General features: G+C 45.6%; 1 long non-coding RNA gene across 2 annotated transcripts in view; it reads left to right on the forward strand.

Moving 5' to 3' along the window:
• Gm30033 overlaps window positions 1–22,114 on the forward strand; it is a 29,802-nt gene continuing 7,688 nt past the window's right edge. The window contains exons 1-2 of one of the 2 annotated variants that reach the window (XR_380041.2): window positions 1–515; window positions 16,234–16,346. This is a non-coding gene — a long non-coding RNA (predicted gene, 30033). Of the gene's footprint in view, window positions 516–4,896; window positions 5,146–16,233; window positions 16,347–22,114 lie in introns of those variants that run through there. The other variant, XR_871413.2, reaches the window with a different exon arrangement.

The raw sequence follows: 22,114 nt of genomic DNA on the forward strand, positions 1-22,114 counted from the left end.
CTCCCAAGAGGACATAGAAGCCTGTTCACAGTGCCAAACTCCTCTAAAGGAATAATGATTTGCATAAACAGCCTTTGGCTCAGGTTTGTCGAGTGGCTGTGTGCAGCTGTCCTAGATTCTTGGAAGCTCTTTCATGTGATCTCCTGCATTTTTCTTCCCGCAAGCAATCTCAAGCTGCACAGAACAACATTACTGCTGCTTAGATGATGTTAATTTTGTGCCCCACTGGAACCTTTGAGACTTACCTACATGGGGTGCAGCTGGGGACTCTAGGCTGAGAGTCAGCTGATAAGACTCACCAGCACATTAGTGTCAGCTGCCCAGAATAAAGTGATGTGTTCCAGTGATTAGTCCCAGTTTTGACAGGGACTAATACGAATTTGTGTCTCGTTAAATAGGAGCTGAGCTGGGAGACCAGAGGCAACAGAGACCCAAGCACTTACAACGAGAGTTATTCAATGCAGTACATGCCTTCCTCTTTGCTTCCAATACTTGGGGCCTGGCTGTGTTGACAGGTTGGTATATACATTTCTAGGCCAATGGGCCCTCTGGGTGTTCCCATGGGTAGAAATAGCTTTAAGTGTTGGTGTGCATCTCAGGATTTTGTTTATAATCATTTCTCCTCACCCTCAAGCTGACATCCCTTGCCCGATAATTACTGAAAAAAAAACCTTTCAGTAAATGTGATGTTCTTTCAGCTTCTTTGGGCCAACAGGTTCTTCCTGTGAGTGGCTGTGGCCTTAGAAACACCAGAGTCTGCTCTAGGGTAGGGAGGGGATTAATCGGCGCTAACCAGTGACATCAAGTCTCTGGGGACAGAGATCAAAAGCCAGCTGCCACAGGTTTATTTCAAGTGAGAGTTTGAGCCTCACCCTGACTCAAGAGAAGCAGTAGCAGGAAGCAAACACTCAGGAGGTGTTTGCGGATTGCAATTATGGGGTGTCAGCTCTATACTATTGCACAGGTAGGGGTGTACTAAATATAGCAGGTTGCTTTATTGGTGTTGACCAGTGGTATCATAAGGTTGCAGGATGCTAATAAACACTGTACCTGGCAGGATGGTCTCGGTGCTGGGCCTGGAAATCAACTGGAGACATGAAGCTCATTTGTCCCAAGTAGCACTCAGCATCATTAACAAGCACAGGCTCTCAGGGAGCTGGGCTGCTTCTGAGATACTTGCATTATGATACATTTCAGCATGAATGGTTAAGAATATGGTTATCACTAAAAACGGATAAGCTAAACAAATTAAACACTTGCGAAAGATTACTAGAACAAGACCCCTGGTGAGGGGGCAGGTAAAAGGCAGTGTGAATTGCTAGTGGACTGGAAATAAGCTTCAACCAGAACAAACAGCTTCATTCATTTAAGGACTACCTGTGGCTACATCAAGCTGTGATAAAAATGGTGACTAAGAGATGGAATTGCCCCCAAGGCCCAAAACACTTACCATATGGCCTTTGAAGAAAACCTTCTGACCTTGATCTAGAGCAACATCCCAGAGCCATATGTCAGTAGCTCCAAACCCTAGTGTTACAGGAACACAATATGGCTTCAGAGAGTGACAGCAACAGAGACATCAAACTGGTGGCCCTGAGGCAAACCCAGCCCGTGGGTGTGTGTTCTTCCAGCAGTAAAATTTCATTCTTTTTTTCTAATATCAGGACTGTATGCGACCAAGACATGTCACATAATTTCTTGGAAATTTTGACAACCCAGCCATCGTGACCCACTTTCCTGTGTACAAACTGTGGGGTCTATGCTGTGCTGTCTTGGCTCAGTTCCCACCACTTCCTGTAGTCTCCCCACCATCAACAGTGTCACATATGTTCTTCCTGTCTTTGACCTTTGGGGTCCACACCCCAGAAGGTTTCATTAAACATTTTCAGTCAGCTAGCATGGAAGTTTGCATCCCCAAACTAAACTCAAGATTCTTTGCTTTGTGCTTAAGGTCTCTGGTTACTCTCCAGCCCTGGTTTGTCAGTCATGCTGGGCCAATGCTGTGTCACTTGGAATATTGTACCATTCTATCGATGGTACAAATAATTAATAATTAATAAATCAACACACTGCTGGTTAATAAATAATAAGTCAATTAGCATAATTATGAATAATTACTAAAATAATTACAAATAATAAACATTAATAATTAATAAATCATAGGGAAGGAAATAATGAAATTGATACTTTGTAATACAAAAATGGGAAACACTGCTGCAAAACAGCTAAGAAAAACAAAAGCTGCTGTCATTTGTCATTCCAGACACACTGCATTTCTTTCCCAATAATTGGTAATTAGTTCACACCTGTCAAATGATGAAGAGCACAGTCACTTCTGATGTTCTGCTTTCCTTGTACCCCCAGAGGAACCAAATCAACAGTTGTAAGAAATAAAATATCACTGTTTGTCCAAAGGTCCCTTGAGCCAGCTTAGATTCAGCGACAAACAGAAAACACTACACCTATGACGATGCCAAATAGTCTAGTTTTCTTCATCCCCCACCAAAAGTCTGCTAAGCTACTGCTGCTCCAAACTAGATAGAAGTTGAGAGTAGAAAATGACTAACAACTGGCTTATCTTCAAGGTCATACATCTGATAAGGTTTTAAATAAACAGTGTAAAATATAGATGCAAATCCACTACTTTTATTATTTTAAGACAAACTTAAGTTATAGAGGGAAAGATAATACCTAAGTATCGAGTCAGATTGTACTCTCCTGATTGATTGTTAAAAACAGAGGACCGGGTGGTGGTGGCCCACACCTTTAATCCCAGCACTGGGGAGGCAGAGGCAGGCAGATTTCTGAGTTCGAGGCCAGCCTGGTGTACAAAGTGAGTTCCAGGACAGCCAGAGAAACCCCTTTAAAAAAAAAAAAAAAAAAAAACAGGTCACATGACCTAAGTATCGAGTCAGATTGTAGTCTCCTGATTGTTAAAAACAGAGGACAGGTCACGTGTTCAGGTTTTATAACCATTGTCTGCACTCCATGTGATTCTAGGCTGACAGCTGGCTTCACAAGGCCATAAAATAAACTGCCTGGCTTTCAGTACTTCAGCCTGCTTATTATGAAGTGAGGGTCATCTTCCCTGCAGGGGCTGCAGACTGTTCACAGGTACCACTCACACTCTTGAGTTTTCTTCATCAACTACTGCATTTTCCCTCAGTCCACTCTGGAAATCCCTCACACCCAGAAGTGTGCTTTATTGATCTCTCGGGTAGCTCTCTATCCAACACAGTTCACAATCAAAATTAACCACCATTCTCTCCCACCAGGGGGCGTCCTTCTGAGTTGCTAATAACGCTTCCTTCCAGGGATCTCTGGGTGAATGTTCTGCAAAGTGGGATGGTGGACTCCCTAGGCAGTGTCATGTGGAGTAACTGTTTATCTGAGGCCGGCAGAGTAGTAATCACACACCTGCGTTCTATCATATCTATGCTACAATTTTAATCATTCCTTTGCCTTTGGAACTCTGAGGATGAAAATATGTTTCTGTCTTTTAAATTTTGATTTGAAATTATGTATGTGTCTGTGTGTACATGCGGACATGGGTACCAGTGCCCGTGGAGGTCAAAACATAGGGCCAGATCCCTGAAGATTGAGTCATAGATGGTTGTTATTAGCTTGCTGGTGCCAGGGAACTGGACTCTGGTCTTCTGTAAGAGCAGCAAGTGCTCTTAACCACTGAGCCACCTCTACCACCCTGTTTTTTGTCTTTTGAATCCAACTGAACACTATCTTGCCATCTCTAAGATTAACTTGCTTTGCATTCCAAGAGAAAAAACATTGATTTTTAAAATTGTTGTAAGAAATTGCAATTCTCTCCCATTTGCTTGTTTATACAGTTTAGCACTGATGGGCTTATTTCCTTATTTAGAATCTACTAGACGTTTGAGACACACACCCAACCCCCGCAAATGCTGCAAATCACTGGGGAAAAAAAAAAAAAACAAAAAAAAAAAAAAACTTCAATAACCAGTTAGCATCAAAAGGCACCTGGGGCTGGGTATGTCGGTGCATATCTCTAATCCCAACATTCCAGAAGCAGAGGCCAGTGGGTTTCTATGAGATCAGGGCCTGCCTGATCTTCCTCGTGAGTTCCAGCCCAGCCAGAGCTACATGGTGAGATCCTATCTAAAAACAAACAACAACAAAAGAAGCGTTTGAGCTGAGTCTCATCCTCAGCACAGAAGGCAATGACTACGATTTGGAACTAAATGTAAAGATTCTTGAAGCAGTAGCCTTGGCCCCAGCAAAGCTGGCAACTGTGGAGGACAAAGACAGCTACTTCAGCTTTCTGTATTTTCATATATGTCAAGTGATACTGTTCACATCTTTTTAAAATGCAAAGTGACACAGCTCGAAAATGAAACCTTCCTCCTAAAGTCTTGGCTATTTCCGTGCGGAAATCATGAATAAAGATACAGCTTGATTTTATTTTTAGGATACTTTGTAAGCCACTGGAGACTCCTCCTAAGACACCATTCAAGGTGTCCAGCAACCTCTGAATGGATCGTGAATGTTTTGAGGTTCATTCTTTTAGTTCCAAGATCACAGAAGTTTGGGAGCTGTTAGTTGAGTTGCTGGCATGGCTGGTTTTTCATGGCTTCTTGTTTTACCACACACAAGTATTATGAAATATAATGTGGTATGATGCAGTGGAATAAGAAGGTACCTAGGTGCTAAGGTGTCCCCCTGAGAAATCACACCGTGTGGCAAAACTAGTATGAGGAAGGCTTATTGTGTGGGAGAGGGGAGCAGGACCTGAAGAAACAGGGAACAGAGCTATGAGGGAAGAGAAGATAGGAGAGAAGGACAGAAAGAGAGGAAGAGAGAAAGAAAGGCCAGCCAGCCAAGAACACATGGGAGCAGAGAAAGAGAGTGTGAGAGAGAAAAGTGGGGGTAGAGAGAAGAGAGAGAAAAGAGAGAGGGAGTGAAAAGGGAGAGAGGGCTGGGTAGTGAGCAGTCCTCTTACAAGCTGCCACACCCACCTGGCTAGCAACTGGCAGCAGGGGGTGATGTAAGCTATTGCTAGGTTGCTGTTGCTAGGTTCCTGGGAGGAGTCTAGTGGAATTGTCTGTAAGCCAGTTAAGTATCCTTTGTGTCCCCTTTCTTCCAAGAGCTCTCTACTCTTTGCTTGTTCAGGTAAAGCATTTTGTTTTACTTTTGGTGTGTGTAGGCATGTGCATGAGCGTGTGTGTGTGTGTGTGTGTGTGTGTGTGTGTGTGTGTGTATGAGTGTGTATGAGTGTGTATGAGTGTGTATGAGTGTGTGTATATATATATGAGTGTGTGTGTATGAGTGTGTGTGTGTATGAGTGAGTGTGTGTGTGTGTGTGTGTGTGTGTGTGTGTGTGTGTGTGTGTGTGTGTGCTTGTGAAGTTTGGGCATATACATCGCAGTGCTCAGTGGAGGTCAGAGGACACATATATGGTCAGTTCTCCCCTTCTACCTCCTGGTGGGTTCTGGGAATCATGGGAGTTAATGAAGGAAATGACCCTGAGTTTGGCTTCAGCTGTGACATTTACCATGAGGAGTGATAGAACACAGCTGAGTGGGGGAAAAAAAAAAGAAACAGGCTGACTTCTTGACTTCTTCTTTTCTTCCTTTTTTTTCCTTCCTTCCTTCCTTCCTTCCTTCCTTCCTTCCTTCCTTCCTTCCTTCCTGCCCCCCCCTCTCTCTCTCTCTCTCTCTCTCTCTCTCTCTCTCTCTCTCTCTCTCTCTCTCTCTCTCTCTTTCTTTCTTTCTTTCTTTCTAAACCAGTAATAAAATTGCCTGGGCTGAGCACCTAACAGAGAGAGACAGGTGAAAGGCAGGAGTGAGAATTAGCTTTCCTCATCTTTCCTGAGAAGTAAGCTGACATTTAGCTGGAGGCAGCTACTGTAAAGAGATTTGTGGCAGCAGCGACTTCGACAAGGAAATGAAATGTCAGGGCTTCTTCCCTGGTGGAGTTGTGTCAGGGCAGTGCGTGAAGCCTGAGGAAAATATATGTTAGAGGGTATTTTGTCATTTCAGCAAACATACGATGGTACTCAGACATAGTAGAATATGAAGTAGTAAAATGTGTGAAAGTGTTGGTTGATGTGGGTGCTAATGCAAACTAATCCATAAACAGAACCTAAAATAGCACAAATGTTCTGATGTTCACGCCATAAAACATGTTCATTTTTAGATGTTGGAAGAGTTTTGAGTGGCAAGTATATTGGGTCGATTCTTTTGCCTGCCTTTAGCTCTCTGTGACTGTGACAGTGATGGATAATCTTCAATGTCACCTTGACTGCATTGAGAAACAGCTTGGAGATGTGTAAAGCAAATCTCTGGGGGAGTCTGTGACAAAAGGACCCACCTAAGTGTCTGTAATGTCATCACTTAAGCTGGGGGAATCGAAAAGAAAAGAAGGTCTGTGCTGCAGGCCTTCTCCTTCAGCTTCCTGGCCACCATGATGTGAGCATCTCTGTCATGAGGGACGAAGGTCTGTGAAGCTGTGCGTCCAGATAAAGCTTCCTTTAACTTGTCCTTCTCAGATATTTGTCACAACAGAAAAAAACCGATGATTACAAATTACCCGAGACAAACAGCTCAGAAGGAAGGAAGGTTCCTTAGCAAACAGTAAGAGAGGAAGGGGCAGGGGCCGTGCGTTAGTTTCCTTTCCTCGGTCTGTGATGCAGTACCCTGACAAAAGCATCTGAATAAAGGCTTCTCCTGGCTCACACACAGTTCAATAGTTCATTCCATCAGGACCGGAAGTGCGTGGAATGCCCACAGGAAGTCTTGTATTCACAGCTAGGAAGTGGAGAGTGAGCAGGAAATGCAACATTTTTCTTCTTCTGTGACCTAGTTCTTCTTCTGTGACCTAGTTCTTCTTCTGTGACCTAGTTCTTCCAGCAAAGTTTAACTTCTTAGCAGTGTTTCAATTTCCCCAAGAGGTATGCTCTCCCCGGGCCAAGTATTGAGAAACATGAACTTGAGGGGACATTTCACATTTAAATCACAAGTCAGGACAGCCCCTTCCTTCCAGGGCATACTCCCAAAGACCTAATTTCTGTTCACCAGACCTCACCATCTAAAAACTGCACTACATCAGATAGCACCTGAGGCTGGTAGCAAAGCCATTGTCATATGAGTCTTTGAGGGCCCCACTCCACAATACCCAGGGCAGTTAACTGCATTTTTTCCTTTTCTCAACCACAGAAAAGTATAAATAAATAAAAATTGGGCAAAAGAGAAGAGCTCTGACGTTCTGTTAAATATGGGATACTAGTGTTGAAAATGTGGACTTTTGTGAGTCTTTACCGACTTTGTTCATGAAAGAAACTCATCACTGAGGGTTTTCTATGAGTATCGACCTTCAGAACATAAGATGCTTTTAGTTGGGTATCTATGCCAACTCTGCATTCCAATGAGCCCCTGCATGGCTCTTAATCCTTGAAATTCAGCACTTTTGCCTGGATCAATCACTGGATGTGCTGTAAGGAAATATGCCATGGCTGCTGAAGCACTCTTCACGTGTAAACCACACAAGTGCCACATATTCCACTCTAGGATTAACTGAGAGGACATAGGGAAGTCACTGCTGACTGGGCTGAAATGCGATCTGGGCTCTGATCAGCTGATGGATGAACAAAGGACCATCTAGTAGACGTAAGAGACATAGTCTACCCTTGCTTGCTGTAATCAGACCCCATTTCCCACTTTTTATCATAAATACGGGCAAGGTTATGTCCCTTGACTTTGACTGCCACATGGCATGTATCACACTGTAGGCTCTGCCTGTCTGAGTTCACCTGTATTTTGAAATGTAAGCAAAGCACAATATCGGGAAGGGGTGGCCTGCAGCAGGACAGAAGCAAGAACCTTCCATCCACACTGAGAAGCCTTAAGGAGCCAGAGGTTTCACACAAATACCACACAGGCCCACTCCATTGCCCATGTTTCTCTGAAGACCTTCTGTAAGGATCTACTGTGTGACTGTCATGTGTTAGGTCAAAAACTGTAGCCTCCCCCAGCCTGAAGCTGGGCTAGTACAAACCCTGTCACCACTGAGGTGGGGTCACCAGCGGTGCAGCTTTCCGACTTGGCTAGCTTCTTTTAAGTGACAACTGCCCTGAGATTCTGCCACCTGCTGAAAGGCTGAACCTGTCTTCCTGAGAGATTCCTGAATAAGCAGCCAGCCTGGTGACCGCGTGCCGACAGAATGGCTCCAGGTACCAAGAGTGGACTGGCGGGGGAGGGGAGGGGGGCTTCCCCCTTATCTTGGGCCTTGAACAGAATCACATCTTGGCTCCATTATCTCTCTCTAAGTCTTTTTCAGCCCCAGCCTGCCTCCCAGGTGTACCCAGTTCAAGTAGGCCGTGGGCCGGCATACAACAAAAAACAAAACAAAACAACAAAAAAGAGAGCAGCTGTCTCTTTACAGAGTGTTGGTAAGGTCACTTGTCCTGGATTGAAACACCTAGAAACTCGGTCTTGGGAGTCCCTGGCTCAGGTACAAAGTCACTTTTTAGACCACAATTCATCTTATTTGGAGGGAAGCAGTGTGAGGATAAAATTAATGTTCAAAAATCAAAGCCAGTGCATTTGGAAGATATAGCCCTCACTTCTAGGGACTAGAAATGAATTTGAGAGAATTAAATTCAACTCTTTACACTTCTAGCAGCTGTACAGGAGATTTGCTACTCATTTAGATCTAGTGGGGTTTTTTAATGCTCTCCATATTAAATAGTTGCTTTGTGTGTGGCAAGGCAAGTGTTCTTCTGAAATCCTCACTTTGGAGACCGGCTTCTCATAGCAACTTGTTATATCCAGAAGGAAACTGAGGCATATGGAATTAAAGCAACTTATCCACAGCAAGGAGGCAGCTTGAGCAGACATGCAGCTCCAGTACTGGCATGCCCGGCCACAAGATGGTCACTGCATCACAGGTGGGATGGTCACTGCATCTCAGGTGGGATGGTCACTGCGTCACAGGGGGGATGGTCACTGCATCACAGGTGGATTGGTCACTGCATCACAGGTGGGATGGTCACTGCATCACAGGTGGGATGGTCACTGCATCTCAGGTGGGATGGTCACTGCATCACAGGTGGGATGGTCACTGCATCACAGGTGGGATGGTCACTGCATCTCAGGTGGGATGGTCACTGCATCACAGGGGGGATGGTCACTGCATCACAGGTGGGATGGTCACTGCATCACAGGTGAGATGGTCACTGCATCACAGGTGGGATGGTCACTGCATCACAGGTGGGATGGTCACTGCATCACAGGTGAGATGGTCACTGCATCACAGGTGGGATGGTCACTGCATCACAGGTGGGATGGTCACTGCATCACAGGTTGAATGGTCACTGCATCACAGAGGGGATGGTCACTCATCACAGGTGGAATGGTCACTGCATCACAGGTAGGATGGTCACTGCATCACAGGTTGGATGGTCACTGCATCACAGAGGGGATGGTCACTGCATCACAGGTGGATTGGTCACTGCATCACAGGTAGGATGGTCACTGCATCACAGGTTGGATGGTCACTGCTTCATAGGTGGGATGGTTACTGCATCACAGGTGGAATGGTGACAACATCACAAGTAGGATGGCCACTGCATCACAGGTGGGATGGTCACTGCATCACAGATGGGATGGTCACTGCATCACAGGGGGGATGGTCACTGCATCACAGGGGGGATGGTCACTGCATCACGGGGGGGATGGTCACTGCATCACAGGGGGAATGGTCACTACTTCACAGGTGGAATGGTCACTGCATCACAGGTGGGATGGTCACTGCATCACAGGGGGGATGGTCACTGCATCACAGGGGGGATGGTCACTGCATCACAGGTGGGATGGTCACTGCATCACAGAGCTCTGAGGCCTATGGAAGTGAGAAGGTCCAGCCTCCAAGCTCTGACTCCAGGATATGGAGTTTTAAGAACTAAGGTGCAGACTTGAGGGAAAGGCCATGGGGGCTGGATATCAAACCCAGGGCCTCATGCATGGCAGACAATTACTCTACCACTGAACCATGCCTCCAACCCTTGTAGCCCGAATCTTCACTGTCCCACTAAGGAGGGAAGTGTCAGTTGTCAACTAATGGCTCTACTGGGAAATGGTATGATCTTTAGGAGGTGGAGCCTTAATAGAAGGGAGTCCCATATTGGAGGCTTGCTCTTGGAAGGTTATAGGAATGGGTCTCTTCGTTTTTCTAGCCATTACAATGTAAGTAGACCTGTTTATCTTATACCCCCACCATGAACTACTATGTTGCCACAGGAAACCAGGGACTGGACCCTCTAAAACAAGTTTCCAACCTGTGAGTTGCCACCCCTTTGGGGCTCAATGACCCACAATGTCACAGGGGTCACATATCAGATGTCTTGCATATCAGATATTTACATTATGACTCATAACAGTAGCAACATTACAGTTATGAGATAGCAACAAAGCAATTTTGTGGTTGGGGTCACCACAGCATGAAGAACTGTATGAAAGGATCTCAACACTAGAAAGGTTTTGGGAGCCACCGATAGTAAAGTCTTCCCTCCTCAAGAGTTGACCATCTATTTGTCATCTCACAGCAAAAGCAACCAGAAGCCAGATCATGACATAAGTCAATGGAAGATGACTGGAACATGCTGGGGTTGGGAGGCACAGATCCTTCTCTGCCTCCTGTTCCCTGCTTCTGGCAGAAGTCACATAGTAATATAATCCACAGATATAATCCAGGCTGGGTATGTACATTGCACTCAGAGGAGAAAACAGTGTTTGTCCTCCTCCTCTTCCTTCTCCTCCTCCTCCTCGCCCTCCTCCTCCTCCTCTTCATTCTCTTCCTCCTCCTCCTCCTCCTCCTGCCCCTCCTCCTCCTCCTCCTGCTCCTGCTCCTCCTTCTCCTCCTCCTCCTTCTCCTCCTCCTCCTTCTCTTCTCTCTCCTCTTCCCCTCCTCTTCCTTTTCCTTCTCTTCTCCCTCTTTATCATCTTCCTCTTCCTCTTTATCTTCCTTTCTCTTATTTCTTGTCTCCCTACTCTCCTCTTTCCTCTTCCCTCCCCTTCCCTCTTCTTTCCTTCCTCTTCTTCCTTCTCCCCTACTCCTTTTGCCTCCTTATCTTCTATGTTTCCTCCTCCTTCCTCCTCCTTTTCCTTGCCTCTCACTTCTCTCCCTCCTCTTTCTCCCCCTTTCCCTTATCAGGGCAGGCGTTCTAAAGTATAACAGGAAAAAACAAACAAACAAATGACAAGAAATAGAACCAAGAACCAAAGAGACTAAAGACATCACCCACTCCAGGAATGGATCAAGTGGCCTGGCAGTCAGGGATTTAACTCTTCAAATGCATTCTCTTCTGAGCCACTAATTCTCATTTGCCTGCAGTTTGCTGAGATCACGTGTTTCCAGCATTAATGTCCTTTTGAAGCATGTTGAAATGACATATTTAACAAAAGTGATCTTTCTATTCTGAAGGAAAGAGAAGAAACCTGCTTTTTCTTCAGCCATTTCTGGGGGAAAAGCCTAAATGGGGGCAAATATCTTCTTAAACCCTCTCAGAAATGAGCCCTAGAGTCCCTGCTGTTGAGCAGAATTGTTGGTCCAGGCACTGAGAACTGCAAAGGAAACCCAGGATGTGAAGGAGTTGATATCATAGGATATGAACTTGGGGCCAGAGGGGGCATTTTCCATGATCACCAATCTCAAAAGACATCACAAATCCGGTTGGCAGTGAACAGCCAGCGTTATTCATACATATGTGCTAGGCTAGTTCGAAGCTGAGCCAACTTTGTTCCTAATCCCCAAGCAACTGGGTTTTTTTTGTTTGTTTATTTGGTTGCCTTTGTTTTGTTTACCTTTAAGACAGGGTCTCAAGATGCATTCTTGGCTTGTCTGAAGCTCACTGTGGAGATGAAGTTGGGCTAAAACTCACAGAGATCCACCTGCCTCTACTTCCTGAGTTCTAGAATTAAAGGTGTGACCTACCACCACACCTGGTCTATCCACAAGCATCCTCTCACATCAGGGAGTTTACAGTCTGACTGGGGTCTCAGCTCAGTGTATGAATCAATAAGCAATATGTATCTGACCTTTCAAATACAAGGCAATGAAAGCTGAGATACTGACCCTGATGCTTAGAAGATGAAACCACCCAGGGTGGTCCTGACTTCAGAAAACAGTAGGCAGGCAATGGGAGGCTGGGCTGGGCAGAAGGAAGTAAACTGGAAAGGCTCCAGAGGCAATGTTTGCAGAAAGGAATGGAGAAATAAAGGGTTGGGGGGGGGGTGGCAGGGCTTTGGAAACGCCTCCAGCTGGCTGGGGTAGTTCTCTCCTATGGCTGACGAGTCTCCCTAACACAAGAGTCTATACACCCATCTCTTCACCAAAGTGCTAGAGGTTGCCTCAGAGGCCTCGGACCAAATGGCTGTCCCACTCCCATTCCACCCTCCCACTTCTCAGACATGCCCAAAACTCCCCAATCATCTCCTCCCTTTAGTTTTTATGGTGTTTTGTTTTATTTTTGGTTTTGGTTGGCTGGTTGGTTGGTTGGTTGTAACCCTCTGGGTCCAGTTAGTGCTGCCTGTTAGAATATTGACTGGTCTTGTTGGCTTGATCTTATATAGATAAACACAGCTGCTGTGAGTTTATGAGATCAACAGCCATGCTACATCTAAACATCAGGATTTCCCAGTGCCCTACCCCCACCTCCAGAAATCTTGCACTCTTTCTTATATTCTTTCTATCCCCTCTTTGAGATGTTCCTTGAGCCTCGATGGTGGGGGAGGGGCCTTGATATCAATGTCTTCGCTCAATAGGACTTATTTGCTTTGGTCAAATATTGGTCTTTACATTACTGCTGATCACTGTAGAGAGAAGCTTGCTGGCTAAGGGGGAAGGCAGAACTAATTTATGAGTACAAACATATATTTAGAGGGCAGTTTTGGCAACATATCCATTTAGCAAGACAACAGCAGTACTTGGATCCCTAGAGCCCACAACGTCTCCATCCATGGGCTTTTGACAAGTTTATACAACCAGACCTGCATTCTCTCCTATGAGGTAGGCCTCAAATTCAATCCCAAAGTGGCTGGTTACCATCATAACATTTGTACTACTATTTTGCCAGTGGCTATACCTCTTTGCCTGACAGGACAGTATTTAAACGTGCAGAGCTCACCATTGGGAAACGCCATTGATGATTTTTTTTCTTCCCCCAACAGCTTAAATAGCACCTTACAGAACCACAAAAACTAGCCAGTAGGGAGGAAATTTTCAGGCTAGTTCCAGCTTAATTTCTCTGTGTCCGACAACTTAGGTATTTGTGCCTCCAGCAATCAGGTCTTGCTACATAGTTCCATTAGGCGCTACTGTAACCGCCTATGTTGTTCTTGGAAGCATCTGGGGCCACTCTGAAATGACTCATGGTGAGTTTATCCCTGGGCATCATTTTTGGAGTTTCCTGTCATCTCTCAGTCTTTTACATTGTGCATGGTTAGTATTTCCAGCAAAATGTCAAGTTCTTGGAGGTCAGAGATAATATTTTACTTCCTACTTCTGGCCTCTATCTCTGCCCTGGCCCAAGTCTCAACCCTTGCCACTTTGACCTTCATTTGTAGTGAGCCAGTTATTTGTAGATGAGCCCTAACACTTTATCTCCTGTTCCAGTCCCTTGTCTATCTCCCCAGCCCTATTCCATATCTTCAGCACTCTGTGACAGAGTTCCAGAGCCCTGTCTTGTCATCACCTCAGATATGATGTGTCTGAAATAGAATGATTTATATTCAGCGCAAAAGCCGATCCCACAGTCAACTTCCTCCCCTTTGTCAAATATATTGCAGTTCCCTCAGTCATACAACTTTTTAAAACAAAAATACACATTGTAGGAGAAATGTGTATTTCATTACATTCTAGCACTCTGAGGCTGATCCTGGGCCTACTTCCCTGCCAAGCATGGTGACAGTTGCGGTAGATTCAATGTTATATTTCACCTCCTCCGCCATGAACTCAATAGCCTTGCTGGAAGCCAAGTAGGATGCAGCTGCCTTGCCTTGGTGACTTTGTTACAGCAATGGAAAACAGATTATTCAATTGTGAACCCATCCCGGCCATCAAAAGGAGAATCTTTCAAAACTGCAAATCACTTAACCTTGTAGTATAACCGATTTATGCTTTATCCCCAACTAGGAATAAGGGAGACTCACACTATGATTATTTTATTTGGCTTTGACAATTGCTGGGGTTGGGAGGTAACTCCTAATCTACTCTTCTAACTGCTGCCCTGGCTACCTCCCCAGTGGTGTACCCCAGATATTCTCCTGGCCAAATGCTCATCGTCCATCTTCCCTCGTGGTGGCATCTTCCACTCCTCTCATTCCTCCTCCTTCTCCTAGTCTCTCCTCTCTTTCCTGGGGTATCCTGACTATGCAGTTTGGATTCACCTCAAAGAACTATTTCTAAACAAGTCCATATCTTCTTTTGCCCCCATTAACCTTTATTTTTTTAAATACTTCTGGCAGGTGGTAGGCTAGAAGGAAGGTTAAAGTATTTAGGTATTTTTACTAAAGTTAGTTTTTAAAAATATAAGTCTACATGACCTACTTGCTTAAATCTTTCGGTGACCTCTCATGCCTCTTAGTGCCAGCACACTCAAGCTCTGGCCTAAGAGACATCTCAGCTTCTTTTCCAACACACTCCTCTCTGTTCAGTGACTGGGCCACACTGCTGGCTTCTGACCCTGCTCTAATTGTCTGGGTAGTGTGGGTTGTGACTCTTCTCTTAGCTGGCTCGTTCGGAACCTCAGGCCCCAGTTCTCTTGCTCCCTTCTCTGACTCTGACCTGGGGAGCAGCCTTCTTTATTTCCCCTCTCTGCAGAATCTGCATGGTATGCAGGCACCTTGCCTGACTTATCAGTGTTAGTACTCCAGGACGAGCCTCACACTGTAACCTAGTGAGGCTGTGCAGTGAGGAGGGTCAGTACACACACCCTGCATCTTGACACTGAACCAGCAAGGCAACTTTGAACTGATGGAGAAAGAACTGTGTAGTGAGGCTCTCAGAGAAAACCTCCCACTTTAAAAGAACAACTCTGTGCCCAGTAGGAGCAATGCTTTATGACTGTAAAGGTCTAAAGCTCTGTATGTTATTTACAGGTCAATATCCAGTAGTTTTTGGAGGCACTGAAAAGGAAGTTATACTTGGTATTCTGTATCATGTTGCTGTTTGGGGAAAGTGCTTCAAATTAGCTTTACTGTAGGATGTGCTGAAACTTTAAGGGTATTTAGGTAAAAGAAGTCAAATGTGGCTGTTATACCTCATCACATACAACACTGTTTGAATACTTGTTGAAAGTTGTGCTTCCTGCCCACCCCACCCCCTACTGAATATATGATCTGTGTCTAAAAAATCTGGCATATCCGGATACTTTAGGAAGTCTACTTGCATTTAATAACCCATGAGGTCCATAAGTTGAAACATGTTTTGCAGTTAATGGGAACTTTGAAAATAAGTATCAGTACTTTAGAACTCTAATCTTGCGGTCGGTGTGACTGTGAGGACACGATTTTAATCTTTCACTGTATTGTGCCCTTTTTATTTACAGCACTAAGTGAAAATTGTCCAAAAATTGGCCCTTCTAAAAATGACAAAAACAGAACAAACACTGGAAAAACTCTTCTCTTTCTTTGGAAGCTGCACTGGATCCTGTCTGAACCACACCCAAGAGCAAAGGGAGCTTTTTATTCCACACGTGAAATTGGAGGATTTGGTGGGAGGGACTCTGGCCACTGGAAACTCAGGCAGTTCTGTGTGACAGGCTGTCAAGACATTCAGGCACAGCTGAGGGAGGAGTGGAAGTAGTCTCTCTCTCTCTCTCTCTCTCTCTCTCTCTCTCTCTCTCTCTCTCTCTCTCTCTTTCTCCCCATCTCCCACTTTTGGTCTCACAGAAGCTCACATTTGCTCCCTGCTTGCAGAGGCCGTCCAGACTTCATTGCTTATCCACCATTCCATTCAACACCCTTTAGTTGGCACTACTGTGGGTCAGGCAGAGAGCCAGGCTAAAGACACACAGATAAAGGATATAAATGGAAGTTTTGGCCCTAGGAACAGTGTGTGTGTGTGTGTGAATATGTGTGTGTGTGTGAGTGTGTGTATGAGTGTATGTGTGTGTGTGTGTGTGTGTGTGTGTGTGTACATGTACAGAAGGCTGATATATTAGGAAACAAGGTCCTGACACTTATTTATGCCTTTGATACCCAGGTGAGAAGAGTCATGCCATCCCAGAGAGACAGCTTCCTACAAAAGATATCAAAGCTGAGGACTGATACTTTCTGAGAAAAAGCTCTGGCCTCACCAGGCAGCAGGGCCAGCAGGTTTGTAAGAGAGATGATGGTGCCCCTCCTCTCCCAAAGCTCCTGGACCAGGCTGTGGGGAAGTTTCTCTCTTTACCCTGCCTTCCCTCCATTAAAGCCTAGGTGTGGTGATGGCCAGGACGTCCTCAGGTGGGAGTGTGACCCCAACACTGGCTTTTGTGGCTACAGAAACCCACTTAGGACTAAGGCCCCACAGTTTACCACTTTCTAAAAATGTGACTGAGTCCCACCTGATGACAAAGCCTCCTTCCAAAGTGCGTAACCTCCAAGTTTATTAAAACACACGTCACACTGCGCTGAGTTTTTCTTCCACTAAGAAGTTTTCTTAGAACTTTAATTAGCAAGATGTTCAACCCTTGCTTCTCCCCTTCTCCTACGAGGGAAGTCTGAAGGCTAAGATTCTTCCAGGCGTGGTTTCTGCTCTGTCCTCATGGATGTGGCACCTATTGCTGTAGGTGATTAATGCTACTTTAAATTGCCCCAGCGGTACGAGTTCCACGCTACCCACACCAATGTTCTTGATTCCCTAATTAAAGTTACACACACACACACACACACACACACACACACACACATGGCCTTATATTTAATATGCCTCAATCAGCAAAATAGTTGGGCCACTTCCAAATATCCAAGTGTAATACCTCCCCTGTGATACTCCTGAGTTCTTATTTTAATAATAATATTATTATTATATTCCACTGTTGCTGCCCTAGACCCAATCCATGGGAGACAGGGTTGGGACCGCTCTTTCCTGTACTTTACTCCTGAAGCCTGTACTTTACTCCTTTCCTGGCACAGAGATTCCAAGTCCTCCTTCCTCTCTCCGTCCCCCTTGCCCAGGAATCCTAAAGTCCCACTTTTGTCTCCCTGCCCAGTCATTAGCCGCTAACAACTTTATTTACCAATCAGTTGGGGGCAGGGACCCTCAGCATCTCACATGCAGGATTCCCGTGCAATTTTGGGAACCCAATTAACATAATACGAGTGTTACACCAAATCCACAACAGGTACCCCTGCAAATTCTTGCTGGGAGCAAATGTCTGCTTCCCAGATCAGCCCATATTGCAACCTGCTTCAGGCTGCTCAGGACATAGGGCTCCTAGTACCTCCCTTCGAGCTCACCAGAGGGAGGAGTGGGCTTCTAGGCTGAAGGAGAAAGGAGGTGCAGGTAACTGAGCCTGGGCTGTGGGTGCTGTCAGTCTTGAGTTTCTTCATTTACAAATTTAGTGCAATTACAGAGTGCGAATCAGGGATGGATTTAGGGACAGCAGAACCTCCTGCCACAGGAAGTCTTTTCTGAAATACCATAAAAAGCATGATTTTGCAACTTACTTGGATGTGAACCGAGTGGACCACACGCAAGCCTCTCATGGTTCGGTCTATACCAAAGAACCACAGGCAGCCCCTCTCTGGGATGCTTGAGAGCCCTGCTTCTGCTCTCCAACGCTAGAGCCTCTTTTGCCACTGCCTGGTTGTGGGCACTCTATTGCCTCCGTGTCCATTGGATCATCCCCAGACTTCCTGTTCTCTGTTCCCACGTGACTAGGGCTGCAGTGGGGAGGAGGGCCACAGTCAGTTGAAGTGTACCCACTACAAAGGTGCCATTGGTAGCCTTCTGAGGTCTTCCTTGGACCTGGTAGCCTGGGAAATGGGACTTAGGAAGCCAACTATTTCCCTGGAATCCAGATACCTGGGGGCTCTGTGAGAAGATGGGTTTTCAGTAGGGGGCTTGTAGGGTTTTTTTCCACAGCAGCTCTGGGAATGGCTGGTGCAGTTGGGTGTGGCTTGATCTGCCTCTAGCCTGACCCCTAAGAGGAAGGGGACAGGGAGAGGGGAAGGAGAGAAAAGGAGAAGAGAGAGAAGTAGAGGGAAGGCAGACAAGGGTGGAGAGAATATTTTCGGAATAGTTAGGATGTCAGAAAAAGCGATGTAAGGAAAGTAAGGGAGTTTAGTGTGGTCCCGTATAAGGTGACCTCATTCCTGCCTTGCTTGGAAAAGTCTGCAGTTTGGGGTGGATCCTGAGAATGGCCATAGTATGGTGGTACAGGAGACAGGGCACAGCTGGACTGATAAAGCTCTTGCAATCAGGAGGACCCGATTTGATATCCAGAACCCACACAAAATATCAAGTGCTGGCTGCTTATAATCTCAGCACTGAAGCAGGGTCAGGACGGCTAGTCAGCCTGCTGGCCCTAATCAGCTGAGCCCAAGACCAGTGACAGACTATCTCAAAGGAGGTGGATGCCCTTCCTGAGGATGACACCCGAGGTTACCTACTGACTGCCACACCCCTGTACACACATATGCACCCCCACCCCGGGAACATGTAAACACATGCATACACATAGATACACATTAGGATAAAAAAAGAAAAAGCCATTGGTTTCTGATTGCCTGGCCCCAGTCTCAAATCTGACTGGGGATAATGACTTTAAATGAGTTAAAGGAAATTGTGGAGGGAAACTCTGCAGAGCCTGGTTCTAGAGGCTCCTCCTTCAAGGGTAGCAGTTTTCTTCTTTTTGTTAAGCACCTCATCTCTCTTGGCCCATCATCCCTCTATGTGTCAGATACCATCTGCAGGCTTGGATTAGAGAGTTTTTTCCTCCCCATCTTACCCAGCAGTTGCTAGCCATCACTCCACCCCTTAGCATGGGAAGGCATTATGGGAGATTCCAAGGACTTGAGAGTTGGGTGCTAGGAAAGAGGAGGAAGACCAAATATAAATTTCAAAGCATCACACTATCCTGGCTCTCTGAGCACGCAAATCCCCTCCTCTGAGGCAAGAAGAGAAAGGCACTCTTACTGTGCGCCTTTTCTGAGTCCTCATCCAGCCAGCCAAGCAGTTAATGCTGTTGGATTCTAACTTCCAGCCTTAGACAGGGAATCTGCTCTGTGGGCTCTTGTCAACGGTGGTTATTTCCATCACCACACACGTTCCGTGGCTTCTGTCTGTCATGGTTAGTCTTGTATCAACTTGACACAAGCTGGAGTTATCTAAAAGGAGAGAACCTCAATTGAGAAAATGCCTCCATAAGATCCAACTGTAAAGCATTTCTTAGTGACCAGAGAGGAGGGCTCAGCCCATTGTGTGGGCCATCCCTGGCCTGGTGGTCCTGGGTTCTATGAGAAAGCAGGATAAGCAAGTCATGAGGAGCAAATCAGTAAGCAACACCCCTCCCTGGCCTCTGCATGAAGGCCTCCAGGCTCCTGCCCTGTTGGAGTTCCTGTCCTGACTTCCTTCAGTGATGAACAGTGAAGATCAGGCCTAGTAAACCCATTCCTTCCCAGCCTGCTTTTGATCATAGCATGTCTTAACAACAGTGGTAACCCTGACTAAAACACTGTCTATATTAATTAGAAACATGAAGGACTCTTCTCACAGTGTAGCATTTCTCTCATGGTTACACTTGACACTTCTTCTTCAGGAACCAGTTGGGACTTGAGTCTTACATACCCGAAAGGTATGAGAGGGGTCAGTGTAAGCTCTGAGCAGAGAACCTCCAGAATTTTGAATGGCGTCGGCCCAAGGGGTCACTATCATTTGCACAAGTGTGCAAGCAAAATAATATTCTCTGAACAAACTCGATTTCATCTTTTAAATATATGTTTTTCTATACAGTAGAAGCCAACATATACAAGTAAAAATATTAGTTTCACTAAGGTTCTGTGGCTATGGCCTTCTTGCCTGTAAGGTAGGATAGCTGAAAAAAAAAAAATCATTAGGGAATTAGCAAATCCCTCAGTATTCTCAAACCTTCTTAAGTAATTTGTGCTGCAGAAATCCAACATTAAGCTCTGGCTTTGTTCTAGGCTGCTGGCAAGCTGCCTAATTACAGTACTGCAGGAGTCTCCGCCGGTCGTTCATGTGTGGCAACAGCTTTACCTGTAATTCTTTCATTCAGTGAGCCAGCGTTGCAGACTAAACTCCTGGAGTTGTGGATCCTTAGGACTTTTAGGCCACACCCCAAAGCCACTTCCCCACATCCTTCCTTAACCTGTCTGCTACTAGATTTGACCCTTCAAGCTGACCTTTTCCCCATCGGTGGTAATGAGATTCGGCTTTCCCAATAGAGCCTTGATTTCTATGATAATCCACAAAAAGGAAAATAAAAAGATAAGTTCATATCACATGAGCTCTTTCACCAAATCCACATGAAGAAAAAGACTTGTAAAGCAAGGCAGCTGGCAACGCAACGTCAATTCCCAGTCCTCCAGGTCAGCCCAGCACCTGCCTGCTCTCCTGGGAATGGCTGCCCTTTAGCGTTGCTCTGTTACTCCTTGTTTACTGCAAAGCACTGGTAATTGATGTTAATGCTCTATTAAACAGATAAGGCTATGCCAGAAACGCCTTGACTAAGGCAGTTCAGTTCTACCCAATGTGTTGAGCTTTCTCTCTTAACAATTTAATTTTGTTCTGATGGCATCTAAGGAATGACAGACTTTGAGCCTCGGAATGAAGACATGAATGGCCTTTGTTGAGGGGGGCTTAGGATTTCAAATTGCTGATAAATAAATTAGGCCAGTGGCCTCACTGACAGATGACAAGGAGGGAGGGAAGAAATTGTGACTAGCACCTAGAACTTGAATCACTACAGAAGGCCATTCCGCAGCAGTGATAGTGAACACGGATCAGCAACTGGAGTGGATCTAGACTCACCTAGGAGACACAGTCCCTGGCACAGCGACAACAAAGGATTATCTGGAGTACATTAGCCTCTGTATGAGCCTGTAAGGGGTTGTCTAGATCGGATTAATTCAGGGGTGAAGACCTTAGTTGTTCAGAGCAGCATTCAATATGTTGGGGTCCTGGCTTTTTCTGCTTCCTGAGTGTGGATGCAGGTGACTGCTTCCCTGCTGTGATGGAAGATTCCCTAAAGGGCTGAGTCAAAACAGATCTTGTTTTTCTTAAGCCACTTTTGCTGGCTATTTATTACAACAATGATAGTCCTGCTAGATACGGACCAGGGGCGTGGCTTCTTTCTTCCTGCCTAGATGTCTGCAAGTACAATGATGTAGGCAACATAGGAAGAGAATCCAACACAGTTTTTCTTAGGATAATTTCTTCTATACTGTCCTAGGTCTGTGCGCCTCAAACTATAGACCTTCTGACCTGCAGGATGCCTCAGGGAAGCTTATTCTCTGGAAGGGTATCTATTTCCCAGGTTGTTTTCACAATAAACACAGCCAGAGTGGCTTAAAACAACACAGGTCTATTTTCTATGGCTCTGAAAGTCTGGTGTTAACAAGGCCTTGGCATGAACCTTCTGTGCTTCATTCAGCTTTGTCTACCATCCATCCTGTTTCTATGCCCTTAGGGCTCTGATACCATCCTTGTCCTTCCAGTTTAAGTTCCTAGAGAACCATAGACGTTGCCACCCACGGTAGTGCCAGCCAGGCATTGAGGCTGCCAGCCTGCCTGTCCCGTTCAAGCATGGCCCTCTCCTGCCATCTTGTGGCACAATCTAGGTTTTGGTTGACTTTTCGTCTGTTTTGCCTGATGCTGTTTCAAAGCCCAAACCATATAGGTACTGACTCTAATAAGTCTCCCATTTTGACTCTCCTAAGTACCCTCCTAGCCACCAAGTCACACTACAACTTTAAGCTCACTTTCCTGCGACTAGCCCACTCTGTCCCTAGATGTTCTCAGTGTGTCCTTGGTCTTATTGACTCCACAGTTCATTTTTCTGCTCTCTAATGCTTTTTTTTCCCCCTAGCCATGGCTACTTAACTCAGTCTATAAATGTCAATCTTTTCTAACCAATAAG

This window comes from Mus musculus, chromosome 10, assembly GCF_000001635.26.
Source record: "Mus musculus strain C57BL/6J chromosome 10, GRCm38.p6 C57BL/6J".
Classification (NCBI taxonomy): Eukaryota; Metazoa; Chordata; class Mammalia; order Rodentia; family Muridae; genus Mus; species Mus musculus.